Source organism: Octopus sinensis, linkage group LG5 (genome assembly GCF_006345805.1).
Source record: "Octopus sinensis linkage group LG5, ASM634580v1, whole genome shotgun sequence".
Classification (NCBI taxonomy): Eukaryota; Metazoa; Mollusca; class Cephalopoda; order Octopoda; family Octopodidae; genus Octopus; species Octopus sinensis.
In genome coordinates this window covers 53364939-53388790 of record NC_043001.1, presented here as the reverse complement: position 1 = coordinate 53388790, position 23852 = coordinate 53364939, and the positions used below count along the sequence as shown (strand labels likewise).

The 23852-nt window shown below is 33.1% G+C and overlaps 1 protein-coding gene across 4 annotated transcripts in view; it reads right to left on the bottom strand.

Moving 5' to 3' along the window:
- Positions 1 to 22875, bottom strand: part of LOC115212036 (sex peptide receptor-like) — a 767681-nt gene extending 744806 nt beyond the window's left edge. For 3 of the 4 annotated variants that reach the window (XM_036503438.1, XM_029780837.2, XM_036503440.1), the window contains exon 1: positions 22591 to 22875. The gene's annotated coding sequence lies outside the window, so the exon portion shown is untranslated. Of the gene's footprint in view, positions 1 to 11723; positions 11743 to 22590 lie in introns of those variants that run through there. The other variant, XM_036503439.1, reaches the window with a different exon arrangement.
- Between the last annotated feature and the right edge of the window lie 977 nt (positions 22876 to 23852).

The following is a 23852-nucleotide window of genomic DNA, read 5'->3' as shown; positions in this document are numbered from 1 at the left end:
CCATATACATATATATATATAATATATATATATAATATATATATATATATATATATATTATATATATATATATATTATATATATATATATATATATTTAAGTCAACAACAAAAAAATAAAAGCTGAAGACTATTGAAGGAGCAAAAAGCAGGTGTACTGGTATTGGTTTAACAGTATTTGACGTTTTCAGCCTACGCTCTTCGACAGAAGGGATTGAGAGGGGATAAAACAGAAGGAGTAAAACTGTTTAGGGATAAAGTGCTTAAGATGATGTAAGTCATAAATATATATACGGGACATGATTTATTTCGCGCAATTTTATATTTTTTTCCTTGACTCTTACGTTATGATTAAGAGAGTTGTTATAAGAATGAGCTTAGAAGTATTACAACCATTGAGGATCTATGTATACACATCCATATATGTGTGTGTGTGTGTGTATGTATGTGCCCGTGCGAGTGTGTGTGTGTGTACGTGCAAATTTGTGTGAGCATATGTGTGTACGTGTGTGTTTGTGTGTGTGCGTGCGTGTATGCATTGGAGTCGTATTGTTCCGCTTCATTTTGTTTTTATCTCTCTCCGTATGTCTATGTTGAGAAAGGTTTGAAAAAGTGCGGGTGCGACACAGGAAAACATATGACATCATAGTTGAAAGTGTGTCGTGACAGGTAAATGAATGATGCGATAGAAGCCGCACAGTGATTCACAATCAACAGTTATTCTTCAAATCAAAGCCGTTCAATCTATAACTGAGTAGAGAATTTGTTTACATAATATAGTGGATAACGAAAGAGTAAATTCCGAGGAAGTTGTATAAACTAAACAAACAAAAAAATAAGACAGTAATAAGTGCTGTCATAAAAATATTACTTAGATCAGATATATTATCCAGGTAATATATCAGAGGATCGTACTGAACCAAACTGTTGACAGAATGTCTTAACTTAAAGTTAAAAGCGAATGCAAAGATATAAAGGGGAAACAAACAAAAAGTAGATATAAACTTTGCTATTATGGGAATGTACATCTTCACGCGAAGATAAACCATACAGTCATGTCAACACACATGATTATACAAAAATGTATATATATATATATATATATATATATATATATATATATAATATATATATATGTCCGTCTGGTAGTGCACTTATAAATACTTGTATTTCAATATATTCCTAGCTCATGTATGCTATTATTCAGCTATATTTCATATTGCTTTGCTATTAGAGAAAGACCAAGTTTGTAACCCAGATCCAAGCTTTCTTCAATGAAATTTAAATAACATCAACAGGGTATTTGTGCATGTACATATATGTGTATGTGCAACTTTGGACTCTGCGCATGTGCAGACTCGTAAGTTTTGTTTTATGTATGCATTCTCATTCATATAGTTGCATGTCAACCGTATACATAAATGCTAAACTGGAAAGTTTTGCAAATTTTATAGTACCATTGACTGCTTTAGTCTGTAAACTTCAAATTGGTTTTCTCCTTTCTGGTTTTGAGAAAGGTAATTCTTAAGACCAGTGATTTCTCAAGATCGGCAGTTTGCTACATATCACACAATCTCCATTATTACAGGTGTAAACCTGAACTTGCAATCAGTATATGTATGTATGTATGTATGTATGTATGTATGTATGTATGTAATTGCGTAAGTTGAAGAGTCTGCCACGAATCCTCAATCTGATCTTGATGCCGGTTTCGTCGTCACTACAGAAAGCAACCGACAATGTGGCTGAGAACATCATGTTGAACAGCATAGGTACGAATTCACACGCAGTTTCACTCTGTTACTGACTGGAAATGCGTCGAAATAATCCTCATTGCCCAGGATTCAAGCGAGTAAGCCGACGTGGAACAGTTGAAGCATACTGATGAATTTGTCTGGGCAGCCGAGTTTCCTTATGATAATCCCAAACCCCTCGGAAATGACGCCTTGGTTAGGTCTCCAAACGTTGAGTATAGGTCCCTGTTCTTATGTCAACACATCCTAAAATGGACGAGCGGCACAAATCCTGAAGAATATTTCATATCCCTCTCTGCAGCCTCACTGACTTTCTAGCAGATGTTAATCTTCCATGTCCTAAGAGGATACATGTCAAGACCAATGTGGTAGATGGCTCTCTGTTTGGAGACCACTTGGCGCTCAGTACCGTCACAAAAATCCATGATGCAGTAGAGCAGTAACTGATTTTCCAGTGCTCGGAAAAATGTGGTCGCACAATCAGTACATTGAAGGCAGTGGTCATCTACCAACGTACCCTACAGAAGACTTATAGCAAACCAGCTACCTCTGTAGCACACTCTCCTGATCTGTGAACGTCGACCCTGAAGTCGACACACTCATTGCCATTGGAAACTCAACATCCGAGTGGGTACGTAAGTTAATGTTGCAGAGTAGAGCCACAGCACACCAAAAGCTAAACCGCTTCCACATGAATATCTTGGGCAGGATTTCGCAAAACAAGAGAAGGTCCCAGACACGGGGCTGGTCTGCCAAACGTTTATCCACTGCTAAAGAGAGTGCGCAGACATCTTCTCGAATGCGTCACACACAACTCCCTAAGAGGCTGTTTTACAGCAAATTAATAGAAGGGAAATACACAGTAAGTGGACAGCAAAAAGGATTCAATTATACAATCAAATTCTCACTGAAGAGGTTCGAGATCATTCTCGATACCTGGGAAGCGCAACTGCACGACCACTCTGTCTGGCGAACCTGCGCCTAGCGAGGTTTTACCCCCCCCCCAATATAGATTGCAGAGGCACAAGGAATACGTGATCTGCGTAAGTCCAGAGCCTTTCGAGTACGCATTGGTCTCAACGGTTTCCGGATACACAGTGCTCCGTGTTCTCGCTTGTGATATTATTGGTAATCGTCGACAAGGACAGACGAACTAATATATGCAAGAATGTATGTAAATGCATACATACATACATACACATACATACACACATACATACAAACATATTTATATCTACACACGCACACACACACATATATATATATATATATATATGTATGTATACGTATGTATGTATCTATATATATGCACGTTTAAATAGGAATATATGAGGTAACTGCAGGTATGTATGTTATCAAAAATATATTGTTATTAGTATACACGTCTCTTCAAAAATGACAGCGTTTGAAATGCAATAAAGTAAGTAATAAATACATAGATATATGCGTTCAGTATATTTGACATAGCCGCATATAGAAAGAACAGTTAATTTTATATTTGAAATTAACTTGTTTAATTAGATCCAAAGATTAAAAAATCTAACAAATTTTGCGAAAATTGTTTTCGTATTTTATTGAGGTTAAAGCAATATAAATTCATTAATTGTTGAAGATCTCTCCTGTAATTAGATTGATAAATGAATGGTAGTCAAGGTTGTAAATAAATGACAACGATTTATATATATATGTCAAACTTTATTGACTTTTATGATGTATGAGTAGGAAAATTTCATTGATTCATACATGAACGATGTTAATGACAAATTCTTAGCAAAATCTAGTGTCCTAAGCTTGTCGAAATCATGGCCTCTTCGTTACATCTGCATCTGAATTACGTGAGGAAAACTTTGTAAACAATTACTGTTAATGGATCAGTTATATATCCGAGTGTGTCTAGTGTGTAAGTATTATGTATGAAAAGTATGGACGTTCATATGTATAAATCGTATTCAGAGTAGAACAGATATGAAGGAAGCATCAATACCACTTTTTTCTTGCATAGCGTATTTTCGTCTTACTTCCAAAATTTTCATAGTTTGAATTGTATATTTATATGTTGACAACTGTGTTTACGTGAATATTTATGGAAGTAATTATGTTATTGTGTGTGTCTTTCAGATTTGAAGCCAACCTGTTGTAATAGAGACCCATGATAGTAGCGCTAACTCAACAGAAATCCTACTTTTCTGAAATACATATTTACGTTAAATAATATATTTTAGTGTGTCAGTTAATGAGTAAGAGTTTCTGTGCCTGGCCGGCTGCTTGTATTTTATATGTCGATATGAATTTTGTAACTGATGTAACTTCAGTTCCACTACACTTACGACAAACATTAAACCAACTCACTTAAGGCAGCTACAAATTTCACACTTCCCAAATATACCAATTGAATGGGCCGGAAAATAAGTAAATATATATATGTATAAAGATATATATATATATATATATATATATATATATATATATATATATATATAGATATATATATATATATATATAGACATATAGACGCACACACACACACATGTATGTATAAGTAATTTACCATCACAGTAATGTCATGAAAATTAAAGGAAATTACGACGTGCTCTTGCAGGAAAAAGAAAAGTGCTCTATGAACGTTTATCTAAATAAGTTTATTTATAACATTTTTCTCTACATATTCCATTTTAGCTCATATTTTTGATAAGGTTTTTCAACAACCGAAGCATGTAAAACAAAAACATTTTTAAATGTATCATATAAAGGAATTGAATGCACCTAATTTAAATAAGTAGCATTTTCGTTCTTCTTTTTATATATATATACATGTGTGTGTGTGTGTGTGTGCGTCTGTGTGCACGTAGCAGAATGTATATATATATATATGTAAGCGATTGGACCACTACGTGGACATCCATTATGCTAGTAGTAGATCATCTATAGTCTTACTACTAAGAACGGAATTTTCCCAAGAAAATTCAGTAAACGCCAGAACGTAAGCGAGCAAGACAAATGAGAAGAAACAAAATATAGATTAATCACAAAACAATTTCGTTATTACCAATTACGTAATTACTTACGTAATTGTCCGTAACTCATCAGTATAATCGTCTTTGCAAATATAAATCTTCAGATTTTAATATGCTAGACCACTGGTTTTAAATTGATATTAATCAAACTAAAATTTAGTTTCTCACCCTTATTATTTTAAATTATATATATCTTTATATATATCAACTGGACATAAGTTGGTATATAGTATATATACACATACATATACACACATGGTATTTACAAATATATATATACACACATCTACACACATATACACATGCATCAAATCATGGTTGTGCGTAAATGTGTGAGTGGCTGAGGACATGCGTATGGGTTGTATATAAGAGCTTCGGTGCTAAAATGATGCAAGATATTTAACAAAATATTGGGATAATTTTATATGATATTTAGTGTGCAAGCAGTTAGAGTATCTGTACAAACTACTGATAAATACATGTATGAAGGCAATCATCCACATATACATTCCCGTATTTTTTTGCGAGATTCCTGATGTGAACTTGTGTGATGAAACATATATTGTTATGTTTGGGGATGGTCATAATCTTTGCCAGTTAATCAGACGCACTAAATAATTGTTCTTTACTTCAGCTTTATTATCATTCTCACTTTAGTGTCCTTTGTCTGAAAGCTTTGTCATACACCTGTGACATCTTCAGCGATTCTCCACCCCAGGTGTAGAGCCAAAGAAGACGTCGCAGAATGGGCGACGAAAGATTTCATTTATAGACACTAAAGTAAGAATAATAATAAAGCTGTAGAGAAGAACTAGTTTAAAGTGCGTGTGATTAATCGGCAAAACATTTGACTATTCACCGATATAACAACACACACGCATACATGCACACATATACATGTATACGTACGTATTATATAAGTAACATATGTATATATATATTTCTATATGTACACACTATGGCACTCCATGTCATATATATATGTTATATATATATATTATAATATATATATATATAATATATATATATATATATATATATATGGAGGAATGTATATGGCTTTCTAAAGATAGTGATACAAATAGAAAACAATGTGATATATATATATATATGTATATATATATATATACACAAACACACACACATATATATATATATATTATATATATATATATATATATATATATATATATATATATATATATATATGGAGGAATGTATATGGCTTTCTAAGATAGTGATACAAATAGAAAACAATGTGATATATATATATATATGTATATATATATATACACAAACACACACACACATATATATATATATATATATATATACATATCTATGTAATCTATATATCCATTTGCATATATTGTATATATAATTAATCGTTCTAATTACGTTGTACATGTATATGTACACACACACACACACACACACACACACACACATATGCATATCTGTTCTTTGAGCAAAATTCAAAAGGTAATATGCACAGCTCAGCATACAAATCTTAAATTCTGCTTAATGTCTTATAAAAGAAATGCATATAATTACTGCTGGATTCTGTTTCATACACCAGATCTTCGGAATTGTATGCTTAATCGCTGTTATATATTTCTTTACTGTCTGAAGAAATATCATGATATTTTACGAGACCTATCTAGGAAACCTTTTGTACAATCTTCATTTAACATTATTAGCGACACCTGTATAAATAACTGGTTTATTCTCACGAATTCCATTTCGTTTCTGGTTTTCAGCTGACTATACTCGATGTTGAAATTTCATTCAGATGACGACCTTATCAAGCTCTCTAAATTTTTAAGGCATTTTTCGAAGCAATACCGTTTTGAAATTATTTGGAAATTAACGTTTCTCCTTTAGTCAACAATGAAAGGGGAGAGTTCAGATGCACCAGATACTTAGCTCCATGCATATAATGGGATAGTAAATCAGTGTCTTGTTTAGTAGCTTTTAGGTCATTGAAATAGAATACCAATATCACTCGAAATATTATTTTCCTATTTTAACATGTGGTTTCTGTTGGGCTATGCTGTTTCGAAAATTGACAAAGAACTTTTCATTCTTGATAACTTGCCTCAGGTAAAGAGCTATAAAAATTTGAACGAAGAGGAATCCTATTTGGAAATAAGTAGAACTTATATTTCGGGGTACAAATCAAATTTTCAAATCAATTCATGGAATTCATAAATACATACTTAGAAAGCTTCCAACCAACCAACCTACCAACCTACCTACCTACCTACCTACCTACCTACCTACCTACCTACCTACATAACTACCTACCTACCTACCTACTTACCTACCTACCTACTTACCTACCTACCTACCTACCTACCTACCTACCTACCTACCTACCTACCTATCTACCTACCTATCTACCTACCTACCTATCTACATACCTACCTACCTACCTACCTACCTACCTACCTACCTATCTACCTACCTATCTACCTACCTACCTATCTACATACCTTTCTACCTACCTACCTATCTACCTACCTACCTACATACATACATACATACACACATACCTACCTACATACCTACATGCCTACCTACCTACATACATACATACATACGCACACATACATGCATACATACATATATGCATGCATATATACAAACATACATACATATATGCATACACTTATGTTTGTGTATATATATACGTATGTTCATGGATCAGGAGTGGAAGTGCGTTGCATTTGTATAAGTGTATGCGTGTATATGTGTATATATTTATATATACATAAACATATGTACATATACATATGTATATATATATATATATATATATATATATATATATATATATATATATATTATATATATATATATATATATATATATAATATATATACACATATATATTTACATATATAGGCTTATATATGTATATGCATAGAAGTATAAATGTATATATGTACACATGTATGTATGTATACATGTATAAATGTATAGAGGTATAAGCGTATATAGAAAAATAATGAGTTAGAGGTTATGCAACCTTTAAGGGATAACTGTATCCGTAAACATTGCTGGTGTATTACTTCCCTATGTATAGGCCTTGCTATAAGGTTAACAATAGTTGGTAATTTGAATGGTAAACCGTGGTTTAATATATTCAGATAAGAAAAGAAATAGAGCAACAATTACCAATTAGAAGTTGATCATTGGTAATAAAAGGTCACAGTTTAAAAAAAATTTACAGCTGTTTCAGTTTGTTATCTTTTTGGTAAATTTGCATTTGTCTCGTTCCATTTAACAAATACCGTCAGAATGATTTAGAGTTTATCGGATGAATAAAGACAGGGGGAAAAGGAGAAGGAAAAAGAAAAGTGAAAAAATGAAAATAGTTCATTAGGCTTACATATTTCTCTCATTTAAGGTTCCACGTGTGTGTACATTTCTTCAGTTAGATGAATCGAGTAATAAGTGGGGAAAATGACTAGATGACAAGCGTGTATATATACATACATACACACACACAAACATACACATACACACATACACGCACATATATGTATGTATATATTAATACATGTATATGTGTATACATCTACACATGTAAGTATAGAGGCAGAGAAAGACAACTATATGGAAGACACAGATTTGTTAACTAATGTATGTCACGCTCCTCCTATGTACATAAATTCACACACAACACAACACACACACACACACACACACACACATATTAACACAAACGTGTGTCTAAATAGATGCTTATATATATGTAGACATATAAGTATATATATATATTCGTGGGCAAGTGTCTTCTACTATAGCCTCGAGCCAACCAAAGCCTGGATTTGGCAGACCGAAACTGAAAGAAGCCCGTCGTATATATGCATATATATATATATATATATGTGTGTGTATGTTTGTATGTCTGTGTTTGTCCCCCTAGCATTGCTTGACAACCGATGCTGTTGTGTTTATGTCTCCTTCACTTAGCAGTTCGGCAAAAGAGACCCATAGAATAAGTACAAGGCTTATAAAAGAATAAGTCCTGGGGTCGATTTGCTCGACTAAAGGCGGTGCTCCAACATGGGCACAGTCAAATGACTGAAACAAGTAAATGAGTAAAAGATTATATAGACACCCACGCAGATACATATATATATATATATATATATATATATATATATATATATATATATATATATATATATATATATATATATAATATATATATATATATGTATATATATATATAGGGAGAGTTTACGAAAACAAAAAACAAAATACGAAGACAGGTGGTTTACAAAACAAACAGATGTATTAGTATAATGTTCAGGAATAGAAAAAGTCTTTTACGTTTCGAGCCTACGCTCTTCTACAAAAAGGGACACAGAAAAAACAAAGAGAGAAACCAGGAGAGGAAAAAATGTATGTAGTGGCTAACGATCTATCATGGCGACACACACACAGGCACATACACACACTCACACACACACACACACGCATATATATATATACATATATATACATATATGCATCTACATATATGCAATTTATATACATATGTATACATCTACAAATTTATATATTATATATGTATATATGATTGATATATATATATATATGTGTATATATATATATATAATAGTCTTATATTATATATATATATATATATATATATATATATATATATATATATACATATATATATATGCGCGCGTGTGTGTGTATACATAATGAGACACATAAATATATATGCTTCTATATATATATATCTCATTATGCATTTCGATGTATAGGCGTTATTACTGGAACACCTACACACACACACACAAACACACACGTATCGATTTAATGACAAAATGATACACATACTCTGTGTAAATTAATATTCTATTTTTCAGAGTTACATATGAAGTCATTCAAATTGTAGTTGAGACACCATTCAGGATATTGATATAAATAATTATATTTATTTGATTTGCAATGAAAGGACTAACAGTGTCTTCGAATTATCTGTGCGTTCACTTCCTCATTCCTCAAACTATGAATGCAATTGTAACGAAACATTGAAATCATTGTGAAATGCTTACTTCTCAAAATATATATTACCCGCGCGCACATATTGCTAAATATTATATATATATATATATATAATATATATATATATATATATATATATATATATAATATATATATATAATGTGTTTTCATGTGTCTGTATGTTTCTTTATATACCTTTATACGCGTGCATTCATATATATGCACTTTTATATATGCGTGTATGCAATTACTTGAATATAAGAAAAAGTTGCTTCTCATACAACTCGTTTTCATTGATTGCGGTTTCGAAATTTTAAGATTCTCCTCTTTACCATTCGGCCGTGAAGATTAAACAGGGATAGTTGCTGCATGCAAATTCTTGTATTGTTTTGTTTAAATTTTCATCTTTTGTAGTTTATATCTAATACCTTCTCTTACATACCGGTCGAGAGTAATGGAGTAACATAATGTTATTTTGGAGCTTAAATTGCTTCCTTTCAAGGGTTTCACTAAATCTGGATTGGACGGTTTCTCTAAGCCTGGCCCGGTATTCTGCTATGTTCTTACGATCAATGATAATTTCGATGTACTCTGTAGCCATTGAAAGAAACGGGACCCGTAGCTCGAACGCTCATCTAAATAAGTAGTCTCCCACAGTTTTATAGTTCGCAATATAAACACATTTTTGGCAATATAAACACAATAAATATATGTGATCTACATACTAATTATATGCCGTAAGCATATATTCGCACTACACACGCACACACACACACACACGTATTTTCATGTAACAAACTCTAGTTCATCTCTCTCTTTCTCCAACTCCCTCTCTCTCTCTCTCTCTCTATATATATTATATATATATATATACACACTCACACATACACACACGCACGCACGCACACACACATACATACACACACACACACACATATATGTATATATATATATATACTTATATTATTATTAATATAAACCGATAACACACCGAACAGACACTGCGCCTGCCTCCACATTTTCAGTTCAAATTCAGCCTAAGTTAAAGTTTCATTTCCTCTATAAGAACGATAAAAAGGAATGAATTCAGAACTGAGGTAAATGACATCGAGTATCCACTTCACAACAAAATGTGCATGCCTTCTGCCAATTGTAGGAAACAATGTTAATTGGTTAAGCTGCCAGAACTTTTAGCACACGGACAAAATATTTGGTGTCATTTCTTCCTATTTGTGCTCTGAATGAAACTATCACCAAGGTCGCTTCTGCCTTTCATCCTTTCAGAATCGATGAAATATCTACCACTTGATAACTGGGATACATTTCACTGAGTACCCACTTCAAACAAAATTTCACGAATTTTGCCTTTATTAAAAAATATCATCACCCCTGAATAAGGATTGTTTAAAAATGTTGAACAAAACACGCATGTTTTCAGAGGTGAATTATTGAAACCCCAAAGAATTCCTCTCAGCACATGGCTGTGATACTCCCCATTACGTCTGCTCGTGATCAGAAAAGCACATATCGTCAGCCACTAAGGGACATCCTCAACTGGTTATGGTCAAACAACTGAAAAGAAAATCTATGGGAATGAGTAGAATATTTCCTGTAGTCCATCTTTTATACCAAAACAAAACAATGTACATGCTAACGCTTTCAATCTGTTAAGTTCAGAAGCCATGACAGACACTTTCTGGTATTGCATCAGGACAAACTATTATTATTTTTTGATGTTGTGTTGTTGTGTTGTGTTTTGTGTGTTTTGTGGTTGTTGTGGTTGTTACGTTATTATTATTATTATTTTATTATTACTATTATTATTATTATTATTATATTATTACTATTATTATTATTATCATTATTATTATTACTATTATTATTATTATTATTATTATTAGTAGTAGTAGTAGTAGTAGTTTTACCTTTGAGTGAGAAAACAGTACATGCCCAGTATACCTCTCACGAGTACCCATTTGATAAGGGTACACCAGGCACATTCATCACAAACATTTGTGTGCAACATGGTGATCTCATAGCAAGATAAACAGCGCTTGATCCTGTAGGGGGGGGGTCGACTAGCCCATCCCACTCAAAAGGTCCCTGAATAAGGGTTGTGTAAGATAGTTAAATGAAACACCCATGTTTCCTGGGTTGAATTGTCCAAACTCCAAATATTTACTTTCAACACCAGGCCATGATGCTCCCCCCACCCAATATTTCTGCTCATGTTCAGAGATGCACACATTGTCAGCTATTAAGGGGCATTCTCAACTGGTTATGGTCAAACAAGTGACAAATCTGTGTATTGAGCACAATCTTTGCTAGAATCCATCTTTTATACCAAGGCAAAACGATGTAGAGGATCTGCGTGAATGTTACAATCACTTTCCGAGAACAATCAGCATCCTAGGGCAAGTGAAGAAAAAAAATATTACAATACCATTGAAAGCTTGGGGGCGGATAAGTGGCAACATCGGTAGCGAAATATCTTGATGTAATACAACACAGACATTTAAATTTATAGGGTTTTTCTAAGGTTGTGGGCAGTGCTAGTCAGCAGAATCTTTTGGATTTCTCTGAAACATGGTTCTCCTGAGATATTACATACATGTTTTTGACATCTCTTTAATATCATACCTAGGGTAGCGACAATAACAGGAACAGTTCTCGCTTTAGGATACCACATTTCTTGTATTCCATTTTCCAGATCCTTATATCTACTTTATCAAATTCCTTTACAAATACTTTTTCAACAGTGGGAACACTTACATCTATTAGTCTACAAGTATTTTCTTCTCGCTCCATAATGACTATGTCTGGTCGATTAGTCTGGATCGTTATGTCGGTGTTAACTGGAAAATCCCAGAGTATAGTGATATTTTATAATAATAATAATTATTGTTGATGATATTGCTGTTGTTGTTGTTGTTGTTGTTCTTCTTCTTCTTCTTCTTCTTCTTCTTCTTCTTCTCTCTTCTTCTTCTTATTCTTGTTCTATTCTTCTTCTTCTTCTTATTATTATTATTATTATTATTATTATTATTATATTATTATTACTATTATATCATCATCATTATTATTATTATATTATTATATTATTATATTATTATTATTATATTATTATTAGTTTAGTTTTGCTAAGGTTCAGTGTTATTCCTGGTACGATTTATGTAGTAGCGGGTTACAACCTGTAACCACAAGTACCCACTAGATTTCAGCTGTCCTCCAAGTGCTTAGAACCCTATTGATAATCCTTACTCCGCCTAGAAACAAACTACATAGCATTCTATTCTATAATCCTTCAGACATTTCTCTATATCTTTGTTTACTGTTCCCAATTCGCCAGTTATTATAGGCACGACCGTTACTGTTCTTATGCTCCAAAGTCTCCCTTTTTTAAATTTTATGGGCTTGTATTTTTTTTGTTTTGATACTCTTTCTTTACCATCCTGGAATAAAACGGGTATGGTGGGTCGATCAGTGCGCAACGTCACGTTTCCGTATCTATAATGTCCGGCCATCATGTTCTTGTTCTTGTTCTTGTTTTTGCTTTTGTACTTGTTCTTCTTGTTCTTGATCTTGTTCTCCTTCTCCTCCTTCTTCTTCTTCTTTTTCTCCTCTTTCACCTTCTTCTTCTTCTTCTCTCCTCCTCCTCCTCCTCCTCCGTCCTACTACTACTACTACTACTTCTTCTTCTTCTTCTTCTTCTTCTTCTTCTCTTCTTTTCTTCTTCTTCTTCTTCCTCTTCTTCTTCTTCCTCTTCTCCTTCAGGCGGCGAGTTTGCAGACTCTTTAGAACGCTGAACAAAAAGCTCAGTGGTATTTCGCCTGTCTTCAGATTCTGAGTTCAAAGTCCGCGGAGGTCGACTTTGCTTTTCAGTGAATACTGTTGAAACACTGGGCTCGATGTGATCGACTCATGTCCACACAGAAAATGTTACCCTTGGGGAAAAAATTGAAACCATTATTATTATTATTATTATAATTATTATTATTATTATTATTATTATCATTATTATTATTATTATATTATTATTATTATTATTATTATTATTATTATTATTATTGTTATTAAGGCAGCGAGTTGGGAGAATCGTTAGCGCACCAAGCAAATTCGTAGCCGTAATTTCGCTCTTCTTTACGTTCTGAGTTCAAATTTCGCTGACGTCGACTTTGCCTTTCTTCCTTTCGGGGTCGATAAAATAAGTACCCGTTGAGCACCGGGATCAACATAATCGACTTATCTCCTTCCAAAGTTGTGGATCTTGTGCCAAAATTTGAGACCAAAATCGGTGAGCTGGCAGAATCGATAGCACGCCGGCAAAAATGCTTGGCGGACATTTCGTCTGTCTTTAAGTTCTGAGTTCAACTTACGCAGGAGTCGACTTTGCCTTTCATTCTCTCGGATTCGATGAATTAATTATCATATAAACAATGGCGTCGATGTGATCGACTAGTCCCCTTCACCAATGCAAATCCTTGTGCCTATACTAGAAATGATTATTATTATTATTATTATTATTATTATGATTATTATTATTATTATTATTATTATTATGATTATTATTATTGTTTTTGTTGTTGTTGTTGTTATTATTATTATTATCATTATTATCGTTGTCGTCATCATCATCATCATCATCATCATTATTTACATTTCCCTATTGATGGGCTGTATATGGTTAGGAGACAAATTGATTAGTAATATGTAAACGATAATTTATGTGTAATTTGAATGATCCTTCATACTTGGAGTCTTGATGATATATATATTTTGCATAGATGTATAATATATATATATATATATATATATATATATATATATATATATATATATATATATATATACGTGTGCCTGTCTGTGAGTGTGTGTTTATTTTGTAACTATGTTTCTCCCCACTTGAGAAACTGCTCTTGATGTATTGACACCCACGTAACTTAGCAGTTGGCTTTAAAAAAGATAGTATAGTGGGGTCGATCTGTGAAGGCCGTGGGCAGGCATGGCCTTAATATAATGACTGAAACAAAAGATAAGATATGTGTGTATGTGTGTGTCTGTGTGTGTGCGTGTTTTGAATTGTGAGTGTGAATGTTTGTGTGTATAAATTTATAAAGATATGCATATATATGTATATATATCTATATACACATACATATCTACTATTATACATGTATACGCAGGTTTACTGTATAATTTTTAGGTCTCACTTTATATATATATATATATATATATATATATATATATATATATTATATATATATATATATATATATATATACATCTGTATCTGTATGTGTCTGTGTGTGTGTGTGAACGTGTGTATATATATATATAATATAATATATATTCTTTCTTTTTTCTTTTTTCTTTCTTGTTTCAGTCATTTGACTGCGGCCATGCTGGAGCCACCGCCTTTAGTCGAGCAAATCGACCCCGGGACTTATTCTTTGTAAGCCCAGTACTTATTCTATCGGTCTCTTTTTGCGAACCGCTAAGTGACGGGGGATGTAAACACACCAGCACACAAACACACACACATACATATATATATATATATATATATACGACAGGCTTCTTTCAGTTTCCGTCTACCAAATCCACTCACAAGGCATTGGTCGGCCCGGGGCTATAGCAGAAGAAACTTGCCCAAGATGCCACGCAGTGGGGACTGAACCCGGACCATGTGGTTGGTTAGCAAGCTACTTACCACACAGCCATATATATATATATATATATATATATATATATATATATATATAGTATATATCTATATATTGTGTGTGTGTGTGTGTGTGTATATGTATGTGTATTATATATTATATATTATATTATATATGTGTGTATATATATATATGTGTGTGTGTATATATATGTATATATATATAGATACATATACATTCAAACACACACACACACATATATATAGGCAGAAAGATACATATATTATATATATAGGCAGTTACATACTTAGATAACTAGTTTGAAAGTATCTTATAACTTCTCTCAAGTCTACCAATGTTTCTTGTATACACGGATACACGCACATATATGTGTGGGTGTATATATATGTATGTGTATTTGGAGATTTTTAAAATACATTTACATACACATCTAAATACACTTGCATATGTATGAAGGGTGTATGAAAAGTTTTGAGCCTTGAAATCTTCTATCTTCATCAGAAATGTTTTATTGAGGTTCGAGACTTTTCATCGTATATGCATTTATATACATACATATATACAAACATACATACATACATACATACATACATACTATACATACATACATACATGCATACATATATACCTATATATATATAATTATATATATATATATATATATATATAAGATGTTGTGCTTGTGTGCATAGTGTGTGCATAGCTTCTGTGTGTGTAAATGATTACATGTATGTACAAACATTCGGAAGTAGATATATAAAATATATATGATATATATTGATACATACAATATTTATAATCAGAATCATTTATAAACAAATAGTTGTTCAACGCTACTTGAATAAACTTTTGTATAATGTATACACTTTTATCTTGCAAATTAATGGTTGACTGCAAATTTAAAATCTCTACGTTTAGACTTTTTCTGCCCCCTAAGTCATGCGAATTAAGTATTGAAGTCACTACCAAAAGTTTCCTTTGAAGTATAGTGCCACAGACGCACATGCGAAGGCACACGCGCACACAAATACACATACGCAGACACACACTGATGTATATATATATATAATATATATATATATATATATATATATACATTTATATATACACCATATATATATTTATTTATATATAGACACATATGTGTATGTATATATATGTATATATATATATGTATATATATATATATGCATATATATATATAATATATATATATATTAATATATATGCATATATATATAATATATATACAATATATGTATATATATAATATATATATATACATATATATATATATGCACATACATATATATCATTTTGTATATGCATATGTGCATACATAAACACACGTGCACACACAAGCACACACCCACACAGACACACACATGTATATATATGTATATATATATATACGTACATATATCTATTTATATGTATATACAAGGTATCCCCACATATACATACACATATATAGGCACAGGAGTGGCTGTGTGGTAAGTAGCTTGCTAACCAATCACATGGTTCCGGGTTCAGTCCCACTGCGTGGCATCTTGGACAAGTGTCTTCTGGTATAGCACCGGGCCGACCAATGCCTTGTGAGTAGATTTAGTAGACGGAAACTGAAAGAAGCCTGTCGTATATATGTATAATATATATATATACTATATATTATATATATAGCAGTATCGCCCGGCGTTGCTCGGGTTGTAAGGGAATAACTATAAAGCATTTTTAGAGAGTTATAGCCAAAAAATAGCAAAAAATGGAAAAAAAAATTATGGTAAATTTTTTTGATAGTTAAAAAGGTCGAGTTGCCTCCCCTAGACCATCTGTGGTTTGTGTTCTGAATCTCGACCCCATGTCGAATTTATCGATCTTTTTCAGAACTGGGGGAACTTTTCAAAATTTTCGCTGCGTTAGTTTTGAATTATGACATTGGGCTATGCGTGTGTCAAGTTTCATCAGAATCGGTTGAAAGCCGTGGTCAGGGTGAGGGTACAACCTGACAGACACACAGACACGCACACAGACAAACTGCCGTTTATATAGAGAGATATATATATATATAAGTGTGTGTGTATATGTTTGTGTGTCTGTGTTTGTACCCCTAGCATTGCTTGACAACCGATGCTGGTGTGTTTACGTCCCTGTCACCTAGCGGTTCGGCAAAAGAAACCGATAGAATAAGTACTGGACTTACAAAGAATAAGTCCCGGGGTCGATTTGCTCGATTAAAGTCGGTGCTCCAGCATGGCCGCAGTCAAATGACTGAAACAAGTAAAAGAGTAAAAGAGTATATATACTTATATTTATGCATACAAAGCCTTATATACTTATGAATATAAGCATATATGCGTATATTTGGTGTGTATTTCAGTTCAGATATTACTTTTTATTTGTTGTTTTGTATTCACTGCATTCACGGATCTATTTCCTATGTATTAAGGAAAGCTATATATGTGTTTCTGCATTTGGTATATATTCAATACTTTTATACTTTTATACATAATTGTATAAATATTTATGAAAATAAAATATGTGAGTTGGTATGTTAGTACACATCCTATATCCAGTGTTTTTATTCACGTTCCCTATCACCATGCAAACAGTTATCTCTTTCAGTTGAAGTCCAACGTATCAAGATACTACTTATATTCATATTGCTTCACCAGAAAAAATTCAAAGCCCCTAATTTTGTGACAATCAAGCACCGCTGGTTATATGCCTCTTGCGATAAATTAAGTGACGGAAATGTTAGAAATTCAAATTACTCTTTAATAAGATGATAGCAGGGATATGAGGAAAAATTATACAATGTGGATCTTCGTTTATACTAGTTTCTACTCATAAGGTAGCATCCACTGGGGTTAGAGGACTGATGATTTGCAGCTTATTTCTATGAAATTCATATAAATTGTTGTTACAAACAATATTTAATTCACTTGTAAACTTGCGTCAACTCTTGTATACTTCTATATTTATGGATATATTTATATACACATCTGACTCGCATGTACTAGTAATGGGTTTTCATAAGCATGCAAGTAAGATAGAAAGAATTTAGAAAGTTAGATGATATTATTCGTGTATACTTATGAGCATTTATGAACAAATTAAATTAATACAATTAAACCGAAGTGAATAAAATATTTTCATAAGTGAGGATTGAGAGTCCGAATCACAAACGAAATATATTACACACGTCAAACATAAATACATTTATGCGAGAAATCAAACAATAAAAGGATGTGCGTAAAGAAGAATATAGCAGAGGAAAGGAAGGGAAGATACTAGATGTGTGAGTAATCAATATCTGTATGTGTGTCTATCTGTGTGTGTATGTATATTTATTTTTTAGGGATGTGAATGTGAGCCTGTATATATGCGAGTGCATGAGCGTGTATGTTTGCGTGTCTATAGGAATAACGGTAGTTCGATGAGTGACAAGATCTTTAGAAATAAGAATCGCAAAACGCACTAGTAGTTGTTCGTGCTATTAACGTTGTGAATACAAATCCTATTATCAAATTTACTTTTGATACTTCCGCATGAGATAAATTAAAGTATCTTTCAACTATGGAATGCATCTTATCGACTGTTGACATATGGCAACATGTGGTGGGCTAGCATCGAGTAGTAAACACTTTTTTTCTCTCAGCCGTGCAACATTTACAACAGGTATGGTGTAACACCTGTTGGAGTAAACTGTTAGTCATTACTGTTTATCTGCAAGACCCTACATTTCAACCAACACGACACGCGCACACAAAGACGGAGGCTTACAAATACAAACACTTGAGAATAACGCACATAGACAATCTGTATCCTTCTCTCTTTCTTTCTCCCTCAACCTCATCGCAATCTGTATCTCTCTTTCAGTCTATCTTTCCATTTATACCTCGACGATAAGTTGCTCCATCAGAAAAAGAAAATAGTGGCTCGAAGAAGAAGCAGAAGCAGAAGAAGAAGAAGAAGAAGAAGAAGAAGAAGAATTAGTATTGTTGTTGCTCTTGGTGGTGGTATTAATTGCAGTAAAAGTAAAAGATTACAATCACTACTACTAAATAGTATGCTATTATTATTATTATTATTATTATGATTATTATTATTATTATTATTATTATTATTATTATTATTATTAATATTATCATTATTATTATTATATTATCATTATATTATTATATAGTATGAGTAGTAGTAGTAGAGTAGTAGTAGTAATGTAGTAGAGTATTAGGAGTAGTGGTAGTGGTAGTAGTAGTCTAGTAGTAGTAGTGGTGGTGGTGGTAGTAGTAGTCGTAGTAGTAGTAGTGGTGATAGTGGTGGTAGTGGTAGTAGTAGGGTAGTAGTAGTAGTGGTAGTGTGGTGGTGGTAGTAGTAAGTAATAGAAGACGAAGAAGAAGAAGAGGAAAAGAGTAAGGAGAAGAAGAAAAGAAGAAGAAGGCGCACAAGAAGAAGAAGAAGAAGAAGAAGAAGAAAAAGAAGAAGAGGAGAGAAGAAAAAGAAGAAGAGAAGAAGAAGAAGAATAAGAAAGAAAAGAAGGACAAGAAGAAGAAGAAGAGAAGAAGAAGAAGAAGAAGAAGAAGGAGGAATAGAAGAAGAAATGTAGGAAAGAAGCTTTTAAATGCATCACCGTTCATTGGTACTTCACCAGAACCCAAATAAGCACAAAGTTTTTTGAAAGATATAAAATCAGATTGCATGCTTAATTTACTTAAAAACAATTATTTGGCGTGTTCTTCGGGTACGTTATATAGTACGAAATCATATAAATCGAGTGAAGGTTCAGTTGAAAATGAAATGCAAATGTACCTGAATATACAATTTCACGTAACTTTTAATATAAGTCATGTATATAATAGATATGTTTCCACATTTGATGTAAAATAAAACAACTTTCCGAAGAAAGTGTGTAGGAAAGAACCGATGCACAAATCTCATAAGAGCAGTCACACTGTCATGTATTTATAAATTATTTTAGAATAGAGAAGAATAGAAGATATTCGACCGAAGTTCGTCATAATTCATTTGTCTGTTTCAAAAATAATTTAATTTACTATGTTTAAAAAGTTTCTTTAACCTAACCAACGTGTTGTAAAATTGCGCTTTCTTGGAAATGAAAATGAGGGTGAAGGAAATTCTGCCTCCCAGCAGTTTTGTAAAAGGAGGGAGAATGTCGCAAGGACGGTCCGAGTGAAGGTGTCTACTCTAAGCATGAGATTGTAAGTTGAAGATGGACAATGTAAACGGGGCACTAGCCCTAGTGGTCAGGGCGACCGTGGTTTTTGTGAGGTCTCCACGAGCAGCCTTAGAAAGTTTCCCTCTTTTGGCGATTTATTCATTCTTATAAATTTTTCATTGTTACTGTTTATTTTTCTTACGTATATTATGTAACCCCGATATTGTATTCGTCTGTACAGTCCCCACCCTTAGTGATTAATAAAGACATAGTTATCATCATAATCATTATCATTATTATAATCATCATCATCATCATCATCATCATCATCATCATCATCGTTATCATTATCATTATTATTATTATTATTATTATTATTATTATTATCATTATTATTATTATTATTATTATTATTATTATTATTATTATTATTATTATTATTTTTGTTTTTTATTATCATTATTTTTAGTATTATTGGGGCGACGAGCTGGCAAAATTGTTAGCATATTGGACAAAATACTTAGAGGCATTTCGTCCGTTCTGAGTTCAAGTTCAGCCGAGGTCGAATATGCTTTTCATCCTCTCGGGATAGATAAATTAAGTACCAGTTGCGTACTGGGGTCGATCTATTCGAATGTATCCCTCTCATAAAATTTCAGGTCTTGTTCCTTTGTACAATGGATTATTATTATTATATTATTATTATTATTATTATTATTATAATCATCACTATCATCGTCGTCGTCATTATCGTCGTCATCATCATCATCATCATCATTATTATTAAATTGGCGAAGGCAGTTAGCTGGCAGAATCATTAGCACGCCGGGCGAAATGCTTAGCAGTATTTTGCCTGGCGTTACGTTCTGAGTTCAAATTCCGCGGAGACAGACTTTAATTTTCATCATTTCGAGGTCGATTAAATAACTACCAGGTACGCATTGGGGTCAATAAAATCGACTTAATCCTCTCCTCTAAGCTGCCCTTGCGGCAAAAATTTGAAGTAATTATTATCATGGGGCGAGCCGGCTGAATCGTTAGCACACCGGGCGAAATACTTTGCGGAATTTCGCCCGTCGCTAGGTTCTGAGTTCAAAGTCCACCGATGTCGACTTTGACTCTCATCCTTTCGGAATCGATAAAGTAATTACCAGTTGAACACTGGGGTCGATGTAATCGACTCATCCCCCCCACCCCCACAAAATTGCTGCTCGGTGGCGAAATTTGAAACTATTATTATTATTATTATTATTATTATTATTATTATTATTATTATTATTATTATTATTATCATCATTATTACTTTTATTATTATCATTATTTACTTTAACGCGGCAAGCTGAAAGAATCGTAATTGCGCCGGGCGAAATGCCTAACCCTATTTCATCCGTCTTCATGTTCTGAGTTCAAATTACGCTGAGATCGACTATGCCTTTCATATTTCGGGGCATATAAAATAAGTACCACTTGAGTACTGAGGTCGATGTAATCGACTAGCCCTCTCCACAAAATTACTGCCCTTGTGCCTTTAGTAAAAAGGATCATTATTATTCCCGTCACACATAAATTTGCTAGCTGTCAGACGCAACATAACTTTATATCTTAATGTAATTTCGTTTGCGTGGCTTATTTACTCACTAAGTACTTTCTTCTACCTTAATGTAAATACTGAAACAAAAACCAGAAACGTTAGAATTCTATGTGGTGGGGAAGTATCACACTAGTTTAGGCATTATTTTTTTGTTATTATTATTGAATGTGCTTATTATGCGTGGCTTATTTGTTATAGTCTATAGTTTTCAAAATACCTAATGAAAATGAGAAGAAATTAAAGAAAAGAAAATTTGAAAAGATATTTCAAAAATGAAAATAAAAAATAAAACATATAGAAACAATGTAAAACACACTATCGAGAATAATAAAGTTACAAACCTTTAAATATTTATAGAGAATACGAATAACTTCCATAATTATGTAAAGAGAAAATAAAACGAAATATAAGTCCTCGAATTTTACGTCCAGAATACTTTATGCGATGAGAGCAAATGAAAATATAGCGATTGGCACGTCAGTTCGCGCATTCAGACAGGTTATAGGATGTGCGTATACATGCGTTGCAAGAGCTGACGCGATATATATCTCAGGTGCAGATAATAACTGTATGGCGCGCCACTAAAGAATTGTTTGCGGGTCGGTATGTATGCACACACACACACACACATAACACACACACGCACACACATATACACACGCTTGATAGACACACACGTGGGTGTACATAAGTAGGTTTATTACTTTATAGCAATGTTTGCGTTTTTTCCTCGTTTCTCATCATTTCTCTTTGTTTTTTTCTCATCATTCTCTTCCAGACTATCCCTCTTCTATTTTCCCTAACAAATCTATCTCACTTTTTCCTAACTTTCGCTCACCCTTACTCTTTCTTTAGCTCTTTCTCCCTCTCTCTCTTACTCTCTCTCTCCCTCTCTCACACACACACTCTATATCTCTCTTTCTCTCTTTCACACACACTTTTACTCACTACCTCTCATAATACTACTCCTTCCTTCTTTACATTCAGTAAGCCACCTTTGTCAATATGTCGATGTTTATACTTTACATATATGTACAAATGTATAGATGTAATATTAACCAGAGACGTCTGCATATGATTCTAAAGTCACTAATACGTGCAAATGAAGCATGTATCACGAGCTAGCAAGTACTGATATTTCGAATATAAATATTTATATGTGTGTTTGTGTGTTTATATGTGGGATGTGTGTGTGTATACACAAATCTATCTCCCTAGAACCGAGTCCGAATATCATGTTCTGATGTTTATTCACATTTAGATAGCGTGTACTACTATGTTTGTGGGTATATGCGGGACCTCACGGAATACACACTTACACACATACAAGCACTCAGTCAATCATGCACAGTCAGGAACACGCACACACACACACACACACACACACACACACACACACACACACACATAAGCATGCACGCAAACGAACATTTTCCGTGTGTGAGCGATTATAAATATATTTTGTGTTCGTGTGTTTGTCTCGACGTCAGTTTGCGAGCTAAACAATGCACATGAGTAATTGAATCAACAGCTACACAGTCGCATACGTGCATGGACGCACTCACGTTTATGTATGCGTCTACTAGAACGTGTGCGTACGTAT